At 44.6% G+C, this 22,766-nt stretch overlaps 1 long non-coding RNA gene across 1 annotated transcript; it reads right to left on the bottom strand.

Annotated features, from left to right (window-relative positions):
- Window positions 1-504: 504 nt before the first annotated feature.
- LOC135378662 (uncharacterized) lies at window positions 505-13,069 on the bottom strand. Its single transcript, XR_010418515.1, has 3 exons — window positions 12,782-13,069; window positions 3,704-3,903; window positions 505-753 (listed from the first exon to the last, which is right to left on the bottom strand). It is a non-coding gene; the product is annotated as an uncharacterized LOC135378662 (long non-coding RNA).
- Window positions 13,070-22,766: the final 9,697 nt, after the last annotated feature.

Genomic DNA, 22,766 nt, shown 5'->3' with positions numbered 1-22,766 from the left:
CAGCAGTGAGAAAATCTAGCTATAAATAGCGAAGAAAAATAAAAGAAGAGTGCTATTGGTAGACATGGACCGTATGACGATAGACAGTTTTTCAACACTATCAGTACTCCACAACCGATATTTTCAGACTCGCGATAGTACCATCGATTGTCGATTATCTATAGTCTTTCGACACTATCGATATGGAATTCATCGATAGTTTTGCATCAGTAATTCGCACCCATCATCTCCGAAAAAAATATCCGCTCGCCTCCATGCTTACTCTGTGAGAGCTTAACATGCGTTCCCAAACCTACTCGACCGGTCAGCTACTCTACGATCACGTGATCTACCCAACTCGGGAACAGGTTTGGGAATGCTCACTCCGTTGACATCCGTCTGAAAAGCCTGTCAGAACACGTAGGGAAAACCCGGCGGTAGAATTCGAACTTACCAGCTCCCTCTCTTCACCATGACACTGGAGCTACCGCAAATGTAAATGGGCTTTTACCCACTGGACGGTGCCACTCATAATCATTATGTATTTGACCTTTGATTTTATTACATTTAAGTACAACCTCAAAATAATAAAGAAGTTCACAGAAACAAAGGACTGTGGAAGTAAACTACAAGTAAACGAAGTGGCCGTTCATCACACAACTTCGTCTTCTGCAACACAGACGTGTCTTTGTTGGTGGCAGACGAGGCCCTCCTTGCATTCAGTTTTCAGTGGCAGCAACGTCAACACATGCTCGAGGCACTTCTCTCCATGCTCTGTATGACAACAAAATAGACATAGGGCGTTATGGATATGGGGGTGAGGGTGTAAGCCGTAACATACGGTGACCTTTCTTTCAAAAATGCACCCGAATAAGCCTGTCCCTGTCTTATATGCCAGTCATTGGCTGAAAACTAAAAATGGTGCGGAATTAATGAGTAACAAATACCGACATCGTGTGTATCTTATTGTCTGTCGTCTTTACCTGTTAAGCCCGTCCCCTTCATTCTGGTGATTTCTTATCGTTGATGGTGTGTTCTCTACTGAACCTTTTGGGAATTGCAGAATAGAGCATCTACCCGCAAGGTATGCCAGTGAAATAAGGGGGCTTCACCTCGCATGTGGAGACCAAATAGTGTTTTGTGCAGTACACGGTAGCGACTCGTTGTCTATTTGCGGCTCCAAAAACTCTTCGGTACCCTGTCTAGAACACGTTACCTCCGAGAGAAGTGTGCTAACTTACGAAGTCATTTCAATTCAATTAAGAATACATTCTCGACACCTTATGACAAACATTCTAAACCTGAAGCTGCGAGGTCAAGCGGGACAGAGCCAGCTATCAATCGCTACATTCGTTAGTGCAGCGTTATTCTCCTTTTCTGATGCTCCGATTACATTAGCTTTCTGATGCCGCAGTAGCGTCCCTGATATGCAAGCCCACTAGCGGCCTTCCCAAAACAGTGAATCCAGGAAAGCGGCATTCCTTCGTTCCCATTTGCACACGGCAACGGAATATCTCATTTTTGGGGCCTGTATTGCCTTCTCACACGCTCAGGTGGAGTGAATAAATACACACGAGACGCCATGAGCATACGAAGCCGCGTATTTTCCCGTGAACCGACACATTTCAACTTTCTTTTTAAACATCGCTCATGGAAGAGAAGTGACGGAGAAAATAAAATGAGAGGGAGAAACGGGAGAAGGCATGAAGGCAGGGATGTTCTCAGCCGAAGACCGAAAAGGAAAAGAACAAAATAAGAAAGTGCAGCCGCTGTGTTTAGACCGCTGTGCACGAGACCTTGCACCTGTCTCATCCGTAACTGGCGACCTCTTGTGAGACAGACTTCTATGGCAGGACAGCCGACGATTTGCAGGTTAGAAGACTGTAATACTAACACGCATTCTTTTCTTATTTCATGAATCATTAAAGAAAGATTTCGGGGCAATTCGAAATTCTTGCAGTGACTCTCTAAATAAGTTCGGTACACCCTTCCGAAATGAGAAATAATTTGTTTGGCAGTAGGAAAGACGTTAGTCGCAAAAAAAAGAAAAAAAGCTGGGAAGCTTATATTCAAACTGAAACTCCTGAAGGTCCTCCCTCTCGGCCTCCTGTAGCCTGCGTGACGTCGCAAGTAGTTTGGCGCTGTACGGCGGCTACTTTTCGCGTATGCGCTTGGACTTGGTATCTTCTTTATGGATTTCATCTGCTACCTCGATTTCGTTCTAAAATTTCTTACCATCGGTATAACAGAACCTACAGAAAGGCGCGCTCAAAGAATGCCGGTTGACGCCCACTTTTGCTGGATTGCTCTTCCGTGGAAGAGCGCCGAATCACTCAAAGGAAAGTATTCCTGTTTTAATTATTTGTGCCACCTGGGGATGACCAATTGTGTTCATTGAAACATCATACGGAATGAATTGATCATACGCTTCATCGTGGTTGTTCATGTGATCCGATTGATCATACGGACATCACACGGTCCCACTGTTACTTCAGTACGTTTTTGATGAGCAATATTCCTTTAAAGGGGCACTACAGTGCAAAAAAATCTCCTCGCGGAATAAAAGATACCGGTACCTTTACACCGACACAAAAGTAGCGACACTCGTCCGTTGCGCCGTCCGTGATTTACGAGCAGGTAATGGACGCGTTAAGCAGCCTCCTGAGCGTTCTTTCCCGGGGTATCAGAGGAACGCACTCTTTAGGTTTAGGGTTTACGAGAACCCGGCGAAAATGCCCCATGGACTTTCTTAAAGGAGCGAGGAGGTGGCATTTCATGTCGCTCGAAATCCTGCCTCATCTGCCAAACTTTTTTTTTATTATCTGTTAGCGCCGCGAAGCAACTGTGGCTATGAGCGCCGTACAGACGTGGACAGATGGAGACAGGACAGCAGGAAGGAGCGGGAGACAGGATTCGGACCCGTGTCACCTCCCACTTCCGGCGTGGAAAGCGATCATCTTACCCACTGTGCCACGGGAGGTGGTATCTGCCAAGCTGTCTACCAGGAGTCACCATGCAAACTATTTCCGCTCTGACGTGCGTAATAGCTATGCAGTCCAATTTACAAAAGAAGAAAAAGAAAACAGCGTGAGAAAGCAGCAGTAGACGGCCGACACGATCCTCGCGTGACATATTGGAGGCTCCGTGCCTTGTTCCTTTGTTATTGCTTCGCAGCTCACGCGATGTTTATACGTGACTGAGCTGTGCCGCTGTACGTCACTCGTCACGTCAGGGGAGTAGCATGCGTCACGAGATCCCCTCGTTCTGCCATGTGCGCTTTTCACAAGGAGACGAATTTTTCAAACGTGTGCGAAACATAGCCCTCACGCTCGCCCTTTAGGTCACCTACGCTCACCGTTCTTTGGCGGGAACTCATTTTATTCGTAGGAAAACACACTACATCGAAAACGAAGGGAAAAAAGGAAATGTTGGGTGTCACCCCAGCGCTCCTTTAAGAAGTGAGTTCGCGTTAATATCTCTGCTATTCTAACCAATGCTTATTGGTTAATACTCGACATGGTGAATGTACTAGCCGCGAGGAGTGCATTACATATACTTATAGCCGTTTTGAAGGCCTCTTCAATGTCCCTTTAATTTTGTCCCATAAAAGCTGGGACTGCACATTAAAGTTCTTGCTGCCCCATTTAGCGACGACAAAATCGAATCACATTGTACTTGTCGATCAAAACTTTAAAGAAAAGTGGATGAGTGAAAAGTAACTCACCAAGCTGTTCAATGCAGACGTCACAACATCCGCAGAGGCCACCGTTCTTCACAATACGTCCGTCGCAGTTCACTTCCGATATGTCTTCGCAAGTGATTTGGTCGCAGGCGTCTGATTCACAGACAAAGGCCTCGTTCTGAGCCAGCAGAGCAAAGACGAAGGGCAAACACAGCAGTAGTGCTCTGGACATCTTCGTATGGCTGCGTTAGTGCAAGAGGAAGGGAGATAAGACGCAGTTATGCACACATACCGCTAGATTGTGGAGTGTATAATACTCGTTTCTTTTTGTACAGTGCGCAGAATGACAGTGAGCGAGCATATTGCACAAATGTGTGCGCTCAACGGTATGTCACTTCGCCATATTTTTGCCGATGATTGGTGCGACTTTGTCGGTAAAATTTGGACGACAAATTGAGAAAATAAGATCAGTAAATTTTTTGTTTTGTGTGCGAAAAAGTCCAATACAAACAGTAAAATGAACTGAAATACTACTAATGAATTGCATGCTTTCAATATATCAGTCTCCACAGTTCTTGGTTTTTGAAAGAATTGTAACCCCTTTTAATGCAGAATACGCTCCTTGAAGAAGTTTACACCAGGCCAATATGTAACAACTGCGGATCATTTGTTGTTCGCGCCGGCTGCCTGTCGAATGGCAATACTGGCAGCGATATGCTAGCATTTTTTCCGCACATCGTGTTTCTAGGAGAAATATGCAAACTGTATCCTAAAAATACGTTGCGTGTTGTAGACCTTTTGTTCGTTCCAAGTCATATTTCCTAGCACACTGTAACACCAACAATTCAAACATAACAATCAATATTCTTTCTTGACACGCTTCTGTGACGCCATCTCTTATTTTCCACCTCACCGTACTGCCCTCGCAACCTGCTACCTCCTCTGTCGTTCGATCGCACCCACTCAACGAGTATTTTTGGTGTTGAAAGGTGGCAAATCTTTTCATGACTAACAAAGACCTCTAGCGAGTGTCCTGTCTACTCCGTTACGGTACTACCTCTACCCTCCAACAACCTCGCTGACAACAAAAGACGTGATAGTTGCGCCACCCCATACACTTGTTAGGGGACGTTCTATTCACCCTCCTCTCGGCTACAACGGGTAAGGTGAGGCTAAACGAGACACTTTTTGGTTGATGTCATCTATCTCAGGAACGCGTTGCTTGACGAACTTCATACCTTACTGGGAAATGCCTCGGACTGTTGGCTTGACCTGACTAGGGAATTGTCGTGATAGATGTATGTGGTGAAAAAGAAGTATCGTCTCTTTGTGCCTGCGTGGAGCAGCGTTTTGGAAGTCTAATACGGAAAAAAAGGCATACATGAAGCCTAGCTACGGAGGCATCACAGCAACGATAGCGACAGAGTTGTTCATTTGAGCTCACCTGTCGCTACATGCATGCTTCGCCCTATCGATTGTAGTCCGCAGCAAGATCATCTTCCGTACGTACACTTCTTAGGACGGCCCATACTCCTGCTGTTCATCCCCACATAGGCAAAGACACACGTAATGCCGTCCCCGCTGCTGCTGTGGGCGACGAGAGGGGGGTACGCGCGCAGCGCAACTATATACATTTTATGATATGTGGGCAGGCGCGCCCCTGCTTTTTCTCGGTGGCACGTGACGCCAACGTTACATCAGCGTGGCTCTCCCAACCGACCAATCCGCATGGCGCACCTTTTCCTCATTTCCTCAGGTCCTCTCGCGCAAAGAGAGAGAAGGGTTTTCGGCGATGCGACGTTCGGGACAGGATCTTCACGAAATTGGACCGTTACAGCTGTCGCTGTAACAGTAAGCTCTCATTAAATTTAATTATTAATCTAGCTAGATATTTTCAAAATATAGTCCTCTGAGTTCACTGGTTTAGAGTAGAAAACAATATTTGGCGGGTAAGGATATGTGTGGGATGTAACATCGCAACATTTGATCTAAGTGACCGCAATCTCGTCTCGAATAAATTAGAAAATTATGGAATACGTGATTTACCACTCCCTCTACTTAAACGCTATTTGACTAACAGACGCCAGTACGTTTTCCTGGAACAGCCTATTTCTGATACCAGGACAACAAATTTAGCGTCCTGCAGGGTTCACTATTAGCACAATATCTGTTCCTCACCTTTAATAACGACCTACCGACACAAAGCACGTGTAAGGCCATCTTATATGCCGACGACACTACACTATTTATAAGTGGCCCATCCACTAGCGATGTATATATAGAGCAGCAAATAACGCCCTGCAACAACTGTGAATATGACTAGTAGGAAACAAACTTGTAGCCAATCTCAACAAATGACTTACATATTATTCCAACAACAAAAATAAACAACTAACTGCAGACAGCTTACACCTGCAATTTCTTAACACCACTCATAACGTGTATACCACACAAAATGTCACGACATCACCATGGCGTAACCACGTACTTTGTTTTTCTTTTTTTTGCAAAACCATATATCCAACCATTAACGTAGTTTTTACACTTCGCACTCACCTATAACTAAAGTCATTGGTAGCCATATATAATGCACTTATCCAGTCTCGTCTAGCTTGCTGTGACCCTATATATGGAATCACCTACAAAACACTACTACTTCCTATTCAAGTGGCTCAATACAATCAACAAATACCTATTATACGATTGTCATGATTGCAAGGCAAATCCCTGATCCCTGCCTTATGCAATACCGAATTGGTTGAACATACCCATAGCCCGTTGCTACGTTCCCTTAGAATAAGGGAATGTTGGAACAGTCTGCCGCCTGTTACATATGCACCAGTCTAATGTTGCAGAAAAGCCAACTATCCCGGCCCCTCGCCATTTCAAACAACCAGGGCATCCAATAAGTGATGTCACTTTTTCATTATTCAGTCAAATTGTCGCCCAGTTTGATTTCCATTTAAGGCGGTGCATCACCACCGACGCTCTATAGGCTCTGTGCATTGCGCTCGTGGCGCCTCCTCGCGGAAAGAGCGGCTATCGCTCGGGGGAGACGCCGAGAGATTGCGTCTACCGTTCGCTTGCTTTGTAGTTGCCTTTCGCGATGACAAACAACAAGAATTGTTGCCTTGTGGATTGTTCGAATACGTACAGCAGATGTCCACCAGGAACACGCTTCTTTAGCTTCCCTACAAGACCGTGTTACGTGCTCCAGAGGCAGGAGTGGATTCGTGCTGTTCGCCGTTGCAAGTACGTCACTACGTATGTAGATCAGTCTTATGTACACGATTTAACAGGTCGTTTGTTATCTTCTAGCTCTGACAAATCAAACTGGGTACCAACGAAGAACTCGCGTATTTGTAGTGAACATTTTTACGGTGGTGTCCAGTCGAAAGATCCGTCATCTCCGTCGTACGCGCCAACCATTTTCCCTGCTCGCTACAGAATACGGAACGCAAATTTGGAGGGGTCATAGCTAGGTTGGCATGATTATTTTCAAGTATCATAATATGAACCTCTGAACACCCGCGCAGCGTCCGTCTTCAGGACGAGAGGGGGGTTGCACGCTTTGTCCTTCCCAGAAGCCCCCAGTTCAGAAAATATCGCGGGAACGCTCATTGGAGCGGATAACAAATAATCACTTGAATCTCATCGCTTGGACGTGAAGCTAGCAGCACATTATCGACTAGGATAAAGTTGACACGAAGTAGTTTCTAGAAGATGAGAAATTTATTTGATCACCTGTATTTTCACATCGTACGGCTTCTTCCGCATGCTTGTTTGTCACACGCACTTTGCCATGACCAAGCACGACGTCGCCGTCTCCTCCTCACGGACTTTCTGGACATGGTTGCTTCTGCACAACAATTCTCCTTTCTTTTCCGTCTTCAGTCTGAAATGGCCCCTCGCGTCGATGCTGTCAAATCCCGCATGTTTTATAATGTGATTTCCCGCACGATCCATTGCGAGACGGTGCTAGACGCTCCCCCGAACGAACACAGTCGCCGTCGCAGAGGGCGCCACCGGTAAAGTTATAGCGCCCCCAATAGGTCGCGCACGGAGCCTATGGGAATCCCCATCATTTTTCAACTCGCGCAGCGCCGCGAAAATTTGGTTGATCTCCGTGCAAATGCTTTTAAATCGAAGAGGATGCTTAGATCTAGTGCATGATCGAAGCAGATTTTGCGTTTTAGACTCAGAAATTTTTATATCGTCGTCGAAAGGTTTGGTAAAAGCTATATTTCGAGATTCCACTCGCTTACAAAATAGAGCCGCCCAAAATCGAAAATCTGGCTCGATCACGCACTAGAAAAACATGTCAAGAACCAATAGCAAGAAAAAGATTTCATCTATGTTAAGCCGTTGACTTGGCACACGAGTTTTTGTCAGGTATGGTCATCCGTGGAGTACGCCGCTTCAGAATGGGAAGCGCAGTGCTGCCATCTCTCATCGAGTGTGTCGTCACAAGCAACAACAATTTGACCGCTGGAAATGATATTATGGCGGGCTAGAATGAATGGTGTGCTGAGCGAAGGATGAAGTCGGGTCAGGACGACGGGCCTGCCGACAGGTGGCTACCACGGGCTGCTTGCGCTGTCGTTTCGGCGCCCTCTCCCTCACGTGATAGGGTATGTGAACAGCATCTGAGCGCGCTCCAGAGTGCAGCGCATGAGAAAAATAGATGGAATCTACCGAAAATACAAGATGAATAAAAGCGAGGCGTGCGCGTGCTCATACCTGTCTTATACGCACGTGCTGTCGGTTTCGGCAGCTGCAACAAATGCACTCTCAAAGAGAAATCGTGTTTCCTTCAACATGTATATGGCAAACATAAACAGAAACGGTAATGTGCGAACATCATTTGCACGACTGGTGAAGCACACAAATAGAAACTTTAGACTGCCGCACGGGTTTTACACATAAAAAATTATGCGGCGTATCAATTAAGTGAGTTAGTATCGATATGTACTGTGATGGGCGGTCTTGCATTTGCAGCTGAGGCAAAGGTGCCTATTCCAAATAAAAAGTTATCATGAGGCATATTGTTGCCGGTTTCGAACATAGTTTTGGTAGAGCATATCGGTGGATGACGAAGCCAACGCGAGCTGTCAAACTACCGGGTAATGCAATGTGTCCCATGCAGTACATCTCAAAGCGTACGAAAGGAAACGGTTCGGTAATGGTGAGCATGAGCTTGACGAACTCTTGCTTCGGGGGATGCGATGCTTGTTCAGCGTGAGGCCGTTAAGGTCGCTTCGGATATGAACGGCTAGGTTCCCACCCACATTTTATCACACAGGCTCGGATGTGTATGCGCAAGCGTGACCCTCGGCATAGCTTTGAGTGCAGAAGCCCCACAGTCGCAAAGCATAGTTTTCATGTGCTCCCACAGGACCTTCGGAGCCGTGCAAGAGCAAAAGCACAACTTAGCGGACATAACGTTTGCATCTCAAACGCTGTGCATTACGCGCGCCGTAGTAGTTTTCCCAGTAATCGACCTTTGAGGGGTGTTGGGAGCAGACTTCTACATATTACCGAAAAAAAGGAACTAAATACGTTACCCGTTACCAAAGTAACAAAAGGAACGCGTTCCCGTTACTCGATAGTAACGAGTTACTTTTACGTTACCACGCTATTACAGAGCCGCGACCATGTCTAAATGGGCACGTGCTTCATTTGGTCCGACAATTCCATGGAATTCGCTTTGAAGAATAGTTGGTGCTCGAAATGGGCATCGGTCATTTTTGGTGCGTTTGCTCGAGAGAGCACCTGTGGCAAGACTGAAAAATTGCTGTGGAAAGGCATGGTTGCATCAAATACAGCCACCTTTGTTTGATGCATGTGTTGGATGCGCCTAATTAGTAGCGAGGCCGACTTTCCTTCGTTCTGTTTTTTTTTGTTCTGTGAATTCAAGGTCAACAGCTGCTTTTATTCCCTTATTTTGGCATTACTGTTAGCTACACGTTGGCTACACGACGTCTGGCTACAGCCACACTGTTGGCTACACGACGTCAGCGCGATATTGTGCGTTTACGTAAACTAATAAATGCAGCACCAACGTCTACAAGCCGTTTTATAAACTGGCTCTTTGCATGGCTAACCTTTCCTTCCTTTTCCTACACATAACCGCCCACCCCCCAACCCCCCGTTGTAAACCATCAAAGCAGCCAAGGTTCTCGGGCTACCCCCTCATAACACGACATTGGCTGCACGAGGTATTCGATTCATTCGTGGAAAGCAGTGCCTTTAACGTATAGTCCTCGGTACGGTAACTGCTACAGCTAACTAAAATATTGAAGACGCTTACCTGAGCACGCTTCTCCAAATTCGAATGCGACGAGTGGGATGCACTCGGTCATTTTAGTTTGGGAAGGCAAAGAAGACACTAAAATACTACATTCCCGTCACCTTTTGCCGCCTTCACCCTGAACGTCTCGTCCAACCCAGGCCACACTCACGTGATTATCATCTATCCCATCGTATAATCCAACGAGTGATCCTCACTGGAGCCCACAAGTGTGGAGGTGGGAGCGAAAATACCGGGACTAAGGTTTCTTCCCGGGATACACGGCTAGGCCAAGGACACGGGCGAGCTGCATATAATAAACCGGGTGGACCCACTTTACATAAATACGGCGAATCAGCAGAGAATGACAATGCCATCCCAGAATTCAAGTTTCGGCGAGTTTAGTTATTCTAGTATATCCATTGGCAACTGCTGGGAGATAACACCCACACCCGCAAACAAATCCAGTGTATTTTTCCAATAATGCTTTCATGGTCAATGACACGACCGGGAAGTGTTGCGGCATTCGTCATGCCGGTCACCTTAGGACTCAACAAAAGAATGACTGCCGACCAGAGGCTCCAAGGAGCTGAACACCACGTCAGGTCACCTCGTGTTAGAAGCGTACGAGATTTCGGGAATTTTCACATACTAACTGACCATGTCGTCCATGTTAAACCCGAGCGCGAACGAAGGAAAGGAACGAGTAACGTGAGTAACGAGTTACCGATTTTTATAACTGAACACGTTATTAGTTATAATTTTTAGAAAAGTAACTAGGTCGTTAGTTCGTTACCGAAAAAAGTAACTGGTTACTGGGTAACGAGTTACGTACAACTCTGGTTGGGAGGGCGAAGCAAGCAAGGAGGCGTTGTCCCCCCCCCCCCCCCGGTCTTAGGCTTCCAGGCCCATCTAACATGGTCGTTTGGACAAAATCACGTTTCCTTTCTTTTCTTTTTTTACGTGGTTAGCTTGGTGCAGTGCGTAACGAACTTTCTGTTCGTCGTTAATATGACTGGCTTTTCATGTAAGCAGTTACAGGTGACTGGCATGGCCTGCTGTACATTATGCTAACTGAGCATATTTATTTTCCTGAGTACGCATTATCCAGTATTCCTATCCAATTAGTACAAGGTTTAGCCTCCATGTCTATTGTCTCTTCAGACGCAATGTCCGTCTCGGATTGTTATGACGATTCCGGCCTCCAAGGATACACCTAGAGTCACTAAATAAGCTACAGCTACAGCTAAATAAGCTATTAAATAAGCGTAGCTTATTTAGTGACTCTAGATACACCAGATAAATCCTGTCGTGGGAACGTCGATATCTAATTCGCAAGACAGCGTAAACACGGGTCAGCACCTTGCAAACAAAGCATTTTATCCCTTATTTCCCAAACATTTAACGACGATGAACAATATCCGAGAGAGCGCGAAGACGATGACGACTATGTACGGCGAGTAGAAGACGGAAGTCGGGACCAGTATTCAGCCCTAATTGGCTGTTTTCCGGCGCTTCCAGGTGACCGCTTCCAGGAGCATCGGACGCCCAGCGAAATTTTCCTGCCTGTCTAGGTCGACTGCCCGTGGCATATGTTTGATGCGGGCGTCAAGCGGACGGCGCCGGGCGAAGTTCGCAGACTATTCGTCGCATATTCTCTCCATGTAACCCGCCCTTTACGCACAAGTCTGGTTGGGGGTCCTGTGAAAATCGCAGACCTGTGAAAATTTAGTCGTGAGCCACGCGAAACGTCGTGGGCTGGCATATTGCCCGTGGGGATGAAACTCCCCATTCATAATCTCAAAATAAAGTTGTTGTATATGGACTCCATATGCTGTCGACATGCAAACGGGGGCTCGTTGTTCACGTCTCTCCCGCGTCGTTTTCAGTCATCGTCGTCCTCGAAAAACACATTCTTCTCAAACACGAAGTTGGTCTTTTATTCAAAAGCGGCCAGTATATGATCGCCCTATTTATTTGTTCGAACTTGACGCACGTATCTGTTCTTTACATTTCTGCATTTGTCTCGTGGTCCTTGCAGAAGCGAACGGCACATGCACATGTGGCACGCAATTATTTGAGAAACAACGCGAAATCATTCGTATGTACCTATCCACCTAACAACTTAAACAGCATGCAGAAATGAAGCACTGAGGGTCGTTTCAACACTAGGCCGAGGCAATGACTCGGGGCTGCAACTTCACGTATTTAATTGAGATTTAATGACGCGCTTGCAATGCGTCCTGTACTCGCATGTGTTCTAATTAAATATTATTCTTAGCGCGAGGAATAAGGCTTGTCGTACATGTAAGATATACCGAAAATCAGTACTTGATCACCCCAGCTTTCTTTGCACAGGATGCCGACCACAGCTGCCTCACACAGTCCTTGCATGAAGAGAACGAACACATCACTTGCATTAAGTTCGGAACCTACTGACACGTTTTTCAAAAGCAGTCCCCACTGCACTGCTGAACGCATCGTGGACTCTACGTAATTCACTAGATGCTATGGGTTCGCTTACTCCTGTACGGCAGCAAACAGAGCATAGGGATCCCCTATGTTTTCCCGCGGCACCGCGCTCGCAGTGACCAAGAGGGAGCCGAAAGGCGAGATTTCTTTGGTGTCTCCCTGGCGACGACCATATGGTTAGAACGAGACGGTCGTGAAGTCGCGAAGGACACAACCTTCGGCGCGGGAGACGATGCGTGTCGCGCGACCGCTCCGTTGTGATGACGACCAAGACGAAAGACGACATGGGATGGATGTGATCTACGTGCCCCAGGACGAATTCCAATCAGCACCGGTAAAACTGGGCCTGTACTTCTTACCTGATGCAGTATCACAGCAGCCGGTGAGACGTAATGTTCACTTGTTCACTTTGTATGCGTTGTTATGTTTCCTTTTTGTACAGGACGAGAGGCAAGTCGTGCAGTCGTTCTCTTTAGGCAATTATTGCTCGCACACGTTAGACACAATGAGCCTCCGATTGTAGGGCTCCAAATTAGACGCTTCACTGGAAACTGCAAAAGCTAGAGCGAAAAGATAGCGCAGAAAACCCATTATTCGACACCAGCCGATTGTCGGAAAGGAGATAAGCGAGTCTGGCGGTTGCTCATTTACCACTCATAGGTCAGTTTTTTTATAGATGTGTTTGTATCAGGAAGCGCCTTGCACGCAGCTATTATTGGCAATTATTGGAAATTATTGCTCGCGCACGTTAGACACAATGACCCTCCGATTGTAGGGCTCCAAATTAGACGCTTCACTTGAAACGGCAAAAGCTAGAGCGAAAAGATAGCACAGAAAACCCATTGTTCGACACCGACCGATTGTCGGAAAGGAGATAAGCGAGTCTGGCGCTTGCTCATTTACCACTCATAGGTCAGTTTTTTTTTTTATTTTTATAGATGTGTTTGTATCAGGAAGCGTCTTGCACGCAGCTATCGCTCGCCTTTCACGCGGCGTTCAGACAAGCGAGTTTATCAAGCGAAATGATGACAGAGGAAGAAAGGCACCCTATTGAAAAAAAACAGAAGTAATTCATATAGGTCCTGTGTAAAATTATATAGGATGCTACAGGATCCTTATGGGTTATTTAGGAACCTATACAACTCCTGTGAAGGTCATTATGGGATCCTATTCGAGTCCATGCAGGAGTCATGTATGAGCCATAAGGTCCTATAGAGCTCCTGTGTAGGCCATTATGGGATCCTAAACGAGCCCATGCAGGAGTCATGTAGGACTCCTACACTGAGGATGTAGGAATTACAGGGGTCCTATATGTAGACCATGCAGGAGTCATACAGGGTCACATACGGCCACATCTTCTGATCCCGAGATCGCGGGTTCGAACCCGGCCGAGGACGCCAGCATCTTGGTGGCAGGGTACAATTTGCTTAGACACGCCGTCTTCCGCGAGGGACGTTAAATGCGGGGTGCCCTGTGATGAGCTTTCATTGCACGTTAAAGAACCCTCAGGTGGGCACAAGCAATCTACAGACCGACCGCTGTGGCGTCGCTCATGATCTCAGTTGTCTCGCGACGTAAACCCCCAATTATTATTATACGGCCACATAGGAGTCATCCCTTGTCGACCAGTTAGTCCCTGAAACCCTGCAACAAGTAAGAACGTGCAGGAACACCATATCAGCCCTCCTAAAATCAATATAAAAGTTTTACGTGTAAAAAATTTATGTCGATTTTAGAAGGGCTGATATGGTGTTTTATCAGTTATTTTATGCTGCAGCTTAAAATAACTGATGTTCGATTCATCTTTGGAACATACATACAAGTCCATTATTGATCGACCAAACATCAAACATAAAATGATGCGTGCGTTCCATGCACACATTTGGCATATATTACAGTACTTGGCGTTTTTCAACCGTCCAGTGGTTGTTGAACCGATGAGCTCGTCTCACGATGAGCTCGTCTTGCATGTGGAAAAAAATTCGGCTTCTTTGGAGGAGGTTACCAAACACGTTAGTACGCTCGAGGCTTCGGATAAAACACATAAGGTTGAGATACAACAATTGCCCACCCAAATTAACGAGCTAGAACAGTATACGCGCCGGAACAATATCGAGATTCGTGGCTTGCCCCTCCTGGACGGTGAAGATTTGTCAAAAGTTGTAAACGAGGTTGCTGTCAAACTTCAGCTTCCCCCGCTCACAGAAGTGGATTATGATGCCGTCCATCGTTTGCCATCTAAGTCAAAAGAGCAAGCACCCCCTATACTCATTAGATTCCAGTCAAGGCAAACAAGAGACAAATGGCTGGGTCAAAAAAACAGGTTGAAATCTCCTTTGGAACGTGGTAGTTCACTTTACTTGTGTGAAAACCTTACTGCTTTAAATAAAAAACTGCTCTGGCAGTGTAGGTCGATTGCTAAAGATAAAGGTTACCAGTACGTCTGGGTGCGGAATGGCCGTATCTTCGTTAGACGCGAGGATGGCACCAAAGCTGTGCAAATAAGACACATTAATGACCTCACAGCACTGTAGGTTGTTGCGTTTTGCATCCTGGAACGCAGCTGAGATACAGTACTGCATTACTTCTTTATTGTAGTATATCACTTTTTCTGTTTCTTTTCTTTCTTTTTTCTTTTATTTGTTGTATGGCTTATGTTACTCTGGATCAGTTGTCCAACAGTGACATAGCTGACCCGTTTGCACTGCATCTAAATGTACGCAGTCTACCTAAACATCTAGATGATATAAAAAATGTTATCTCATGCCTAAAAAGCAATCTGTCATTTCTCGCTTTATCTGAAACCTGGACAAGTGTAGCACATGAACCCTTTCTGACGTTAGAAGGTTACAATTCTGAATTCTGTCATAGGGCTGACTCCCACGGAGGTGTAGCACTATATATTAACTACAATGTTGTCTACTCTGTTAAGCGAGACCTGCATTTGAATGTATCGTTAGTTGAGTCTCTTTTCGTTGAAGTTGTTAGCTGTCCTCCCTCTATTTGTTGTCTTCGCAACCGTCCACTTATTGTAGGTGTAATATATCGGTCACCGAGTAGCGACCTAACAACGTTTTTGAGTGCGTTTACTGACTTGCTTCACCAATTGTCGTCGTCCAAATATAACGTTATTATTCTTGGTGATCTCAATATTGACCTTTTGAAAACCGATACTATGTCTCTGTCTTACACTGAAACATTAGCATCTTTTGGCTTTAGACAGTTAATCTCTACAGCAACACGTTTTGGTATGACTAACCAAGGTACTCTACTTGACCATGTCGTAACCAATTTGACGGAACAAAGCCTCACACATGGTGTTGTGTCCTGTGATATATCCGACCATGAGATGATCTACGTTGCCTGTAATAACGCTACACCTCCTTCACCTTCGTTAAACACTCGGCCCCACCTGAACTTCAACGCTCTTGAGAGGTGCCTGTCCAAAGTTTCTTGGAACTTTGACTCTTTCATGAATGTACAGGAAAAGTTTAGTCTCTTTTTCTCCACACTCACGGGTATAATTGACAGCTGCACTATGCCCATTGTGCAAAGTCGACGTGCAACGATAAGACAACCCTGGATAACCAAAGGAATTTTCCGAAGCATAAAGCGCAAGAACAATCTGTACCGTAAATTAAGATTGTCCGCATTGAACAGTAACCTTCGAGCAAGGTACTCTAGGTACAACAACGTTCTTAAAAGCACAATAAAGACTGCAAAACAATGTCACTTTGCATCTGCTATCAGTCACTCGGCTGGTGATCCAAAGCGTCTCTGGCGTACGATAAACTCTGCTTTATCTAGGAAAAACAATGTCGATACTCCAGGTGCGCGCCTACTTAAGCACAATGGGGCTCCTGTGACTACGCAAAGTGATATCGTCAATGTATTCAACGATTACTTTTGCAACGTTTCTACTAGTGTGTGCCCAGGTAACGTATCTAATCTTAGTGTTCCGCTTCCTTCATTCAACCCCGCCTCCTTTTTTATGGCACCAACGAGTATATCAGAAGTTACTTCGGTTATACAAGGGCTAAAACCGCTGAAGTCAACTGGGTACGATGAAATTTCCCCCGAGGTCCTTAAGAGACTTTGTCATCTTCTTGCTGAGCCTCTTGCGAAATTGTTCAATGAGTGTCTGGAACAGGGTGTTTTCCCAGAAGAACTGAAAATTGCAAAAGTTCTGCCTATATTTAAAAAAGGAGACAGCACAGTAACATCCAACTACAGGCCCATTTCACTGCTGTCGCCGATTAGCAAAGTATTAGAAAAAATAATCCTGGCGCGTCTTGAATGTTTTTTCGAAGCAAATAATCTATTTAACTACTCTCAATATGGATTTCGCAAAAATAGGTCAACAGTACTAGCCCTAGCACATGCGACAGAAAAAATTAGAATGAACATCGAGGCAAAACTTTTAACCATGGGCATTTTTATTGACTTAACGAAGGCCTTTGATCTAATTAACCATGAGATACTCTTCCAAAAATTACCTACCAGCTTTCTCTACGCTGACGACACGAACATATTTGTGGAGGGTGAAACGCTTGCTTCACTCTTCCATAAAGCGAACCTTGTTCTTGGTAAACTTCATCACTGGTTGTTATCGAACAGATTAGCTGCTAATTTTGATAAGTCATGTACGTTGTCTTTCATTCCCCTCAAAAGCGTGTCGTCCTAGATGATAATCAAATTTCGCTAGGCAGTCACGTTCTTACTCGTGTTCCCTCTGTTCGTTTCCTGGGCCTCGTTCTACATGAAAACTTGAGTTGGCATCATCACATTGATCTTGTTCGTCGTAAAATTGCGGGAGGTTTATTCGCACTATCCAAGCTTCGGCACCTCGCGACCTCTAATACATTGTTAACTGTGTATTATGCCCTCATTCATTCACACATTAGTTATGGCATAGAGGTTTACGGTCTCACTTATCCTTCCAACCTTGATCCCTTGTACATGGCACAGAAAAGGGCCTTACGCACTATTCTTTTCATTGGTCCCAGGGAATCGGTGTCTTTTGCCTTTTCTGAGTTAGGTGTTCCAACCATATCTAATCTGCTGAGATATAAAGTCTCTCAACTGATGCATGCCGCATTCTACGGATCTTCTGTTAGATATCAGATGCAGCTCCGGCATCTCGCCACGCCTTACCCTCTCAGAAATCAGCTCTTATCACTTCAATGTCCAACATATCGTACTGACTACGGGTTTTTTTCTCTTTCATCTTTCGGTGCTCGCCTTTGGAACAGTCTTCCGATTTCCATACGCTCGTTAGGTAGCTTCCAATTATTTAAACGCCATTGTAATATGTATTTTCGCGACACATAGTACATCCGTCACGGGTCCTGACAATGAGACTAGTCCGGTCTACTGTTCACATTTCCTTGTGTTAATCCTTAGCTGACACTGACATATGTTTTCTTTTTTTTCTTTTTTTCCCCCTTTTTTCTTCTTATAGCAGCATTGTAATATGTATAATATATTGTAGCATGTAGTGCTGTCTTATGTAACGATGAATGTAATTTTTACGTGTAATAATGTTTCCCCACACGTTCATTTTATGCATCACTGCTTATTTATAAGGACCGATTTACAGGGCCTGCCCTCTCGGTCCTTTATTTGCTTATATGTACGTTTTTGATGTTTTCAATAAACTATTGAACTATTGAACCCCATCCAGCGATATTGCTTTGTCGCTCGATGGATTTCCGGGTCTAATATGTCGGCCTGCAGCTGTCATATCGGGACGCGGTTTTTGGTGACGAATTCTCGTTTCTTCCCCCTTCGCTGGCGCGCTCGTGGTTTGTGAGAAATCCCGACAGTTGCCGAGATATTTGGAAATTCAAGGCCCCTGTCGGTGCTTCCAACACCTCCAAAGTCCCGTAACTCTTGCCCCGTTTGTCGGATCGAGACCAAAATTTAGGTCCGAACAGGTATGGAATAGCTCTATGATCGCTCAAATCACACTAGCAGCTGATCTAAAGTGGTTTAGAACTTGTACGAGGAGACGCGTTAGAAACGCCGTTTTTTCGAACTTCGGGGCCCTTTTTCGGAAACAAGCTCGAGTCTGACATGATGTATCTTTGGAGAGCATATTGTTATCTACGCGGTGGACGTGGTAAAATTTACCACACTTTTCCAACTTTAGCGGTTCTCGAGTTACAGGTTTGCGCGTTTACTTGCCTCCCAGTACATGGGACCGACGGCTTCCCCCCCCCCCTCCCAAAAAGGTACCCCTTACTGCGACATGGTCGTGTTTCCCTTCGTTGTGACCGACTCGACTTCGTTGTGACCGACTGTGTGATTGTGCTCTTTCGAACAGCGTCAATCCCGTAGACGCACGACGTTCCGTTCTCGCGATATCGGCTTAAGAGTATGACGAGGCGACCTGTCTGGCCTGCTCAACTCTGAAACGCTTCCCACTGTTCGGAGTCTCAATTCGCATACCCGACGTCAGATTCAGTCGAAATTTTGTGTGCATGTGCTCTGTTCTCTGCTCTACAGCTTTCTTATTCAAATCACCCGCCCATTTCCAGCGGTTAAGGGGTCATTCTCAAAATTCCTGACACCGACCACCATTTCCGGACTTTGTCCCCGTTTTCAGGTTCCAAGCCCGCAGCGGATGCGAATTTCCTTTTAATGGATAAACGCACTCGACATAGGCAACGCGTAGAAACTTGCGGCACCTTTCTATCCCTCTCAGTTCCCGAGTTAGGACACCGTGGCAACGGCGGCCCTCTTATACATAGGACCGAGGGCATTTTTCTCGATATCGGGTTTTTGTTGGCGTAGAAAGGCGACTGAGGTCCCTTTTTGACGGGGCAAGCGTCCTTTTCCCGGTAGTATTAGTCCCGTCTTCGCGCGAATTTCCTTTCTCTTGCCATTGTGTGAGGAGCGCCTGAACAGCTGGCGTGTTCCTTCCCTTCCACCGCCGCCACCAGGCGGGGCTCTGGCCCTCTGGCCACAGGAGGAGACTCTGGCCACTGCGAGAGTTTCGCGGCCGCGCCAAGTGCGTCGCCACGGTAGTAACAATTGGGGAGCCACCACTTCGCAAGACTTCTTCATTACGAAAACAAAACCCGACTTAATAGGTGTACTTCTTCTACAACAACTGAACAAAGTGCGAGCCTGCGTTTCTTTGAGTAAAATCGTCCTCTTAGATTTAGAATGTGTGTGTCACGTGGTCACATTCCTTCAACCGCCAGCAAGCAATCCGAAACTTTGGGCGCGAGCTTTCAACCGTTGACCGTTTGTGTGGCAGGGATCACTCTGGTTGACACTTCGCAAAATAAACTTCGAAAATCTACTCCTCGAAATAAATCACGAAAAAATCCACCGTGTAAAGATAAAACCGTAAAAATTAACTTTTGCGATACAAAGTAGTATTTGGTCTGGCCGATACACAGACAGGGCGATTCAGAGACATGGACCCCTGACCCCTGTCCTGAGCCCTGCGCGTATTTTTTCCTGCGCGGCGCGTATGCAGCGGGTTGTCCGCGTGGTTATAACATGCAGAGACATGCAAAGAAGGGTCATACACAAAAAGTACGAGTGAAAATATATTTATTAATGCCAATAAAGTTGCGATATATTTATTAAAGCCAATTGTGCTGGGAATTGTGCCAATTCTGATGCCAATCAGGTGAAGGAGAAAAACCCAGCCGAAAAACCTTCACAACCTGTAATAGAAGAAACACAACACACATAATAAAGAACATACTTACTCATTGCCAATTTCACAGATTCCATATGGATATGACTCAATGGCATTAAAGAGGTATCTCTTATCAAAATGGGCCAACTTCTTTCGTCATTTTTCAATCTACGCCGAACACGAGAGGAAATAAAATCTATAACAATACATTGGTTAATCAAAACAACAGAGGAGGAGAATAATCTATCATTTTAACTATCATAAAATCATCCTCGTGACTTCCCCATACAATTTTCATTCTAAGAGACACTACAAACATCACTTTGTTTTATGAATTCAACACAGAAAATATATTAAAAAATGAACATCAACACATAGCACGCTCCTAGCCAAAAAATCAGCTCTAATAATATCTGCCCTGATTTGTTGAAGACGGGAGGCGTACACCTGACAGTTATGAACATTTTCGAGCGCAATAGGGAAGATTATTCCAACATTACACAATTAATCAATTTCTTATTAAGTAAACAGCATAGACATACGGAAATAATGAGAAAAACGATCAACAGCTAATAGAGAACCAAAACACATCACATAAACAACAGATACATGCAGGAAAATAAATGAAAAAGAATCTATCAAAACGATCAACATGCACGGATGAATGGCAGAGAAACACTTTGAACAGCACACGGTGAATAATTTGATACAGCACAGAGCTAACGCTGAATAGCAGAGAAACACTCTACACGGTGCATCTGCCAACGTGTAAACAACAGACAGGAAAATATTACTGAAACAAGATCAACAGCTAAAGAGAGCCAAAATCGAACACGTAAACAAGAGGTACACAAAGGATAAATAGTTGAAGAACAATCTAACAAAACAAGAAACATGCACGGATGAATAGCAGAGAAACACTCTAAACGGTGCATCTACCAACGGTAAACAACAGACACATGCAGGAAAATAATTGAAAAAGAATCAATCAAAACGATAAACATGCACGAATGAATAGCAGAGAAACGCTTTGAACGATGCATCTGCCAACATGTAAACATCACACCGGAAAATAATAGCGAAACAAACTATCAAACATTACAATTTGAAATAATATGTCTTTTGAACTATCATAAAATCAACCTTGCGAGCTAACAATGTAGAATTTTCATCCTACTCAGGCACTATAAACATTACCTTGACAGAGCTATCCAAACACGCACCACAGCTATGCTTTACAATAATTACAACCAGACTCGAGACCCGGCGGGGTCACTCTCTCCCTCTATGCAGCCCGGTGGGGTCACTCTCTCCATCTATACAGCCCAAAGCCAGCCAGTTGTCAATCTGTGGGGGTGGGGAAATCCTCTCTCTTTTTCACATTCTTTTCTCCAAAAGGAAATATTCTTAGGTTCGGTGTACAGAGACGATTTTTTTTTATTGATCGCAAATAGACATTGGAATTATTCGACTCTCAAGAACACAATAAGAATTCTATCAAAAACAATAGAATGCAAAAAATCTAAGAATAGACTTTCTAAGCCAACGAGAAAATATTATCGGTGCAAACAATACTCAACGAGAAACGTTGCATTTAATGCATTTCAGATCAGACACAACTATTAGGCAATCATTATTCTCAACTCACAAAATCAATCGAGTGAAAGTCAAGTTTATTCAGTGATAGAAACAATACTAATTCGAAAACGAGAAACAAATTTAATTACATATTTTTTATGTTAACTTTGCAATACATGCAGAAGCCACAAACAACTTATCTGAAATGCAAATTATTGTGTTTGCTATAGCGGAAATCAACGCACACAACATTCCAATCTAGTAGAATATTTTTATTAATATCAATCGAGTGATCATCTGAAACATAGTCAAAGCAGTAATTAATTTAGGCAAACATTTTCCTAACCAATTGTGCAAATACATCACAGAAACACGTCTTTTTCATTGAGGACCCAATAGTGGAAACAAAATATCAATCGAGTGAAAGTCAAGTTTATTCAGTGATAGGAACAATACTAATTCGAAAACGAGAAACAAATGTAATTACATAGTTTTTATGATAACTTTGCAACAGTAATTTCTACATGCAGAAGCCACAATCAACTCATCTGAAATGTAAATTATAGTGTTTGCTACAGCGAAAATCAACGCACACAACATTCCCAACTAATAGCATATTTTTATTAATATCAATCGAGTGATCATCTGAAACAAAGTCAAAAGCAGTAATTAATTTAGGCAAACATTTTTCGTAATCACGCAGCGCAAATATACATAACAGAAACACGTCTTTTTCATTCAGGACCCACTAGTGTGAACGAAGTGAGAGAGGGAAGCTGAGTTCCCGTACACTTTCGTTAAGGTTACACCCGCAGGGAGTAGGGGAATCCAACAACGGTCTTGGTATACAAAGCCATAAACCGACTCCAGCAAGTCAAGTTAGGGAAGGATGGGCTCTAGCGCTGTCTTGTACATGAAAAAGACGTGTTTCTGTGATGTATATTTGCGCTGCGTGATTACGAAAAATGTTTACCTAAATTAATTACTGCTTTTGACTTTGTTTCATATGATCACTCGATTGATATTAATAAAAATATGCTATTAGTTGGGAATGTTGTGTGCGTTGATTTTAGCTGTAGCAAACACTATAATTTACATTTCAGATGAGT

This window comes from Ornithodoros turicata, chromosome 1 (assembly GCF_037126465.1).
Source record: "Ornithodoros turicata isolate Travis chromosome 1, ASM3712646v1, whole genome shotgun sequence".
Taxonomy (NCBI): domain Eukaryota; kingdom Metazoa; phylum Arthropoda; class Arachnida; order Ixodida; family Argasidae; genus Ornithodoros; species Ornithodoros turicata.
Note: the sequence above shows the minus strand (reverse complement) of the source record. Positions and strands in the feature narration are given on the sequence as shown.